This window comes from Penaeus vannamei, chromosome 18, assembly GCF_042767895.1.
Source record: "Penaeus vannamei isolate JL-2024 chromosome 18, ASM4276789v1, whole genome shotgun sequence".
Lineage (NCBI taxonomy): Eukaryota > Metazoa > Arthropoda > Malacostraca > Decapoda > Penaeidae > Penaeus > Penaeus vannamei.
In genome coordinates this window covers 32,498,354-32,503,353 of record NC_091566.1, presented here as the reverse complement: position 1 = coordinate 32,503,353, position 5,000 = coordinate 32,498,354, and the positions used below count along the sequence as shown (strand labels likewise).

The 5,000-nt window shown below is 47.2% G+C and overlaps 3 protein-coding genes across 3 annotated transcripts in view; 1 reads left to right on the top strand and 2 right to left on the bottom strand.

The window, feature by feature from the left end:
• The window catches only part of Sec10 (Exocyst complex component Sec10), a gene marked incomplete in the record, with an annotated part of 309,385 nt that overhangs the window by 18,319 nt on the left and 286,066 nt on the right, over positions 1–5,000 (bottom strand).
• Positions 1–5,000, bottom strand: part of LOC113814274 (pituitary homeobox x) — a 202,287-nt gene that overhangs the window by 143,216 nt on the left and 54,071 nt on the right. The gene's annotated exons all lie outside the window — the stretch shown is intronic.
• Positions 3,139–5,000, top strand: part of LOC113814279 (pituitary homeobox x) — a 14,898-nt gene continuing 13,036 nt past the window's right edge. Inside the window, exons 1-2 of the mRNA XM_027366320.2 lie at positions 3,139–3,280; positions 4,781–4,847. The gene's annotated coding sequence lies outside the window, so the exon portion shown is untranslated. The remainder of the gene's footprint in view (positions 3,281–4,780; positions 4,848–5,000) is intronic.

The following is a 5,000-nucleotide window of genomic DNA, read 5'->3' as shown; positions in this document are numbered from 1 at the left end:
CCCCCCCCCTTTCCCTCCCCCTCCCTCATCTATACACACGCACACAACAACGTAAAAGATAATACACTTTCCTTTGAATTTGACTTTGCTTCGCTCCCCACTCCTTCTCCTACTCCTCCCCCCTTACCCACTCCCTCACTCCTACTCCCCCCAAACCCCACCCTCACCTCTCTCCCTGACCCCCCCCCCCCCACTCCTACCCCCTCCCCGCCCTTCGTCTCTCTCCCTGACCCCCACACTCGTACCGCCTTTATTATTTAAATCTTAATCATCTCTCTCCCTGACCCCCCCACTCCTACCCCCTCCCCCATCCCCACCCTCATCTCTCTCCCTGACATCGCCCCTGACTCCTATCCCCTCCACGCCCCCTGTCTCTCTCCCTGACCCCCTCCCCGACTCCTACTCCCTCCCCCCTCCGCTCCTTCTCCCTGACCGCCCACTCCTACTGCCCTCCCCCATCCCCGCCTCTCGTCCCTCTCCCTGACCCCCCACTCCTACCCCCTCTCCGCCCCTTGTCCCTCTCCCCTCCCCCCTCCCCTCCCCCCCTCCACCAACCCCTCTCTCGGCCTCCAATCTTGCAGACGAGTTGCAATGTCAACAGAGTCTCTCGCAACGGCTTCACATCCTTCCCGTGCTCGTGTGTACTGCGCCAACTCCCGGAGACGATCCCGGAGTGCGGAGATAATCCTCATTGCAATAGATGGATTTCGAAGGATTATTCTAATACCTTTTGATGTCGAGTTGTCATAGACCGATTCCTGGGGACCTGCTTCGAGTGATCGGGGATGGTGGAGGGGTTGGGGGAAGGGGTTGGGATGGGGTGGGGAGGGGATGGGAGGGATGGTGGAGGGGTTGGGAGGGGAGGGGTTGGGACGGGAGGGTTGAGGGGGTAGGGAGGGGATGGTGGAGGGGTGGGGAGGGATGGGGAGGGGATGGTGGAGGGGTGGGGAGGGATGGGGAGGGGATGGTGGAGGGATGGGGATGGGGTAGGGGGGAGATGGGGAGGGGTAGGGAGGGGATGGTGGAGGGATGGGGATGGGGTAGGGGGTTGGGAGGGGATGGGGAGGGAGGGTAGTTTGAGAGGGTGGTTGAGGGGAAGGCGGAAGGGGGGTTGAAATGGTGGAGGAGGGTGGGGGAGGGGGGTTAAAAGAGTGGGTGGGGTAAGGGGGAGATAGATTGAAAGGATGGAAGGGGGTATGGGAGGAAGGGGTTGAGAGGATGGAGGGTGTAGGAAGGGGGGGGGTGAGGGAATGGAGGGGTTTGGAGAGGGGAGAAGCTGTAGGGAGAAGGGGGGAGAGAAAAGAATGTAATGTAGGGAAAAGGATGAAGGGTGAAGGAGAAGCAAGTTGAGGGAATAGGTAAGGGATAGAATGAGGGATGAGAGAAAGAGTGAAGAAGTAGGATGGATGGAGTAGGCCAGAGGGAGGGAGAGGGGGAGGGGGAGGGGGGTGAAAGAGAATTGGAGGAGGGAGGGGTGACGAACAAAGCGACAGGGAAGGAGAGGGAGGGAAAAAGAGAGAGGGAAGGAGGGAAGGAGAGGGAGGGAGGCTAAGGAAAGGAAAAAGAGGAAGGGAAGGAGAGGGAGAGAGGCCGAGGGGGGGGGGGGCGAGAGGGAGGGAAGGAGAGAGAAGGAGACCAAGGGAGGGAAGGAGAGGGAGGGAAGGAGAAGGAAGGAGGCCAAGGGAGGGAAGGAGAGGGAGGGAGGCCGAGGAAGGGAGGACGAGGGAGGGAAAAAGAGGGAAGGAGGCCAAGGGAGGGAAAGAAACAGAGAAGGGTTCTGTATGAGAATATCATTATTATCATCGGAGGAGGTCGCTTCACATTCTTAAAGGAAATCGAATTATCTTCATAATAGTGTTGATAGGACGTAATAAGATAAATAACAATATGAAGATACACACGTGTGCGCACATGTGTATGTATGTGTATATATGAGTTTTATGCCTGTCAAGTCTGTGCGCTAGTAAAAATAAATAAATAGATAGATAAATAAATACATATATATAAATTAGAGGCAAAACACACACACACACGCACACACACACACACACACACACACACACACACACACACACATACACACACACACAAATATATATCTGCACTTACCATCCAATAATCAAAAAAAAAGATCACCCCAGTTATCCCCCATCTCTCACCGCCTACCATCCCTGCCTCCATCTATCCGTCATGTGTATATCTCGTTCTCTCATATCTATTGGCATCTCTTTGTTATTTCACTGATTTACATGTACAAACGAGTAAACATATTCATCATCTCCCATCAGGCTTCATTTCGCAATTTATATTTTGCAAGTGAGAGTAACTGATATTTGTCAATATTGGGACAACAGCAACAGATTCGATTTATGTACACTGAACAATTTTGTCATCTAGAAATATCTCCAGTTTTAGACTAGAGTGGCGCTATGTGTTTATATATATATATATATATATATATATATATATATATATATATATATATATATATATATATATATATATATATATATATGTATATATATATATGTATATATATACTTTAAATGTCTATACGTCTATCTGTCCATCTCTCTCTGTCTGTCTGTCTCTGTTTCTCTGTTTCTCTCTTTCTTTCTCTCTCTCTCTCTCTTTCCATTTCGATGAAGATTCGGGGCATCTACTGAACCATCCTCTTATTGTTTGTCTTTATTCATCCTTTTTTTTATCTATCTTTTTTACATTTTTATCTGTATCTATATCATTTTTTCATAAACTGATTTTTCGTCATCCATCTTCAGTTGTGTATCTATTCGTTCGTTCGTTCTCATTCCTCTTCATCTTTACCTTTCCTATCATTCTATTCATCAAAGTTCTTTCCTGTATTTTTCATCATCGTTACTTCCATTTCCTCCGATCCATTCCATTCCCCATTTCTCCTCTGTACATAATTCCCATTGCTATTCGCCAGTCCTCCCTAGTCGTGCTCCACGGAATCGGACGATTCTTCCTCCATCGAATCCCCGCTTCTTTCAATATTTCATTCCCACTCTTCTTTTATTCAATCCCCACCTCTTCCTTTATTCAATCCCCATCTCCCCCCCTCCATCCACCCATTTCTCCCTCCATCTAACGTCTATTTCTCCCCTTCCCCCCTCACAGACGCGGGCGAGAAGCCGTCCCAGTCCTGCTCCACGGAATCGGACGACGACAAGAACAAGAAGAAGCGGCAGCGGCGCCAAAGGACGCACTTCACGTCGCAGCAACTGCAGGAGCTCGAGGCCACCTTCGCCAGGAACAGGTGAGAACGGGGGAGAGGGAGATAGATAAATAGACAGATAGATAGATAGATAGATAGATAGATAGACAGATAGAGAAAGAGAGAGACAGACAGAGACAGAGACAGAGACAGAGACAGACAGATAGATAAAAAGAAAGATAGAGAGTTGGATAATCAAACAGAAGAATAGACAAGTATCCAGAAAGAAAGATATATAGACAGACAGGTATCCAGACAAGCAGATAAAAAGACAGAGACAAACCACGAGAAAAAAGAAAAGAAAGAAAGAAAACCAGAGAGTATAAACACATTGGTACAGGAAGATTTAGGAAACCAGAAAAAAAAAAAAAAAACATTTATTAACACCAGTCTTTGGAACGAACAAGCAAGAACCCTTTTTTTTTCTTTTTCTTTTTTTTAATTCACTTATTGTCCTGAATTTATCGTTGATCTGCTTATCCTCCTGTGGGAATTCTTACTGATTCCTTATCTACGTATCTGTTAATGCAAATAAGAACTTTCTTTGATAAGGCATCGTGGCTATAATTTGGGACGGAAGGGAGGGAGGAAAGGGGGGAGGAGGGGGGAGGGAGAGGGAGGAAAGGGGGGGGAAGGGAGAGGGAGAGGGAGGAAATGGGAAGAGGAGGAGGTGGAGGAATAGGGAGAGAGGGGGAGAGGAGGAGGTGGAGGAATAGGAAGAGAGGAGAAGAGGAGGAGGTGGAGGAATTGGAAGAGAGGGGGAGAGGAGGAGGTGGAGGAATAGGAAGAGAGGGGGAGAGGAGGAGGTGGAGGAATAGGAAGAGAGGGGAAGAGGAGGAGGTGGAGGAATAGGAAGAGAGGAGGATGGGGAGGAGTTAGAGGAATAGGAAGAGAGGGGAAGAGGAGGAGGTGGAGGAATAGGAAGAGAGGAGGATGGGGAGGAGGTGGAGGAATAGGAAGAGAGGGGAAGAGGAGCAGATGGAGGAATAGGAAAAAAGGAGGATGGGGAAGAATAGGAAGAGGAGGAGGAAGAGAAGAGGCAGGAGAATAATGAGGGGAAAGGGTATTTGAAGGAAAAGGGGTAGGAGGAGTAGATGTATGAGGAAAATGAGTAGGAGGAGGAAGAGGAGGGTGGAAGGGAAGGAAGAAATAGAGGAATAAGTAGACGAATAGGAGGAGAAGGAGGAAGAAAAAGAGGAGAAGGAAAAGGAGGAAAAGAAGAAGGAGAAAGAGAGGGGATAGGCGAAGAAGAAGGGAGAATAAGAAGGAAAAAGAAAAGGCGGAGGAGGTGTAGAAACAGAAGAAAGAAAAAGAAGAAAAGGGGGTAGAGGGAGGGGAGTAAGTGGGGAAAAAAAAGAAAAGGAGAAGGAAAAAGAAGAGGAGGAGAAGGACCGACGAAAACAACATAAACACAAAACAAATTGAAAAACGAAAAAAAAATATATATACAATAATATATTTTTTTAAATCCTCACTACCTCACAATGCCCAATGACCCCATGTGACCCCCATTTGACCTCGTTTCCCCTTCTTTCCCCTCAGATACCCTGACCTCAGCACTAGGGAGGAAATTTCTCTTTGGCTCAACCTCAAGGAGGCCCAAGTCAGGGTAAGAATAATTGTTCTTTTGCTTTTATTGTTATTAGTATTATTATCATTACCATCCTCATTATTATTATTATCTTTATTATTATTGTTATTGTTATCATTATTGTCATTATTATTACTATTATTATTATCATTGTTATTATTATTATTATTA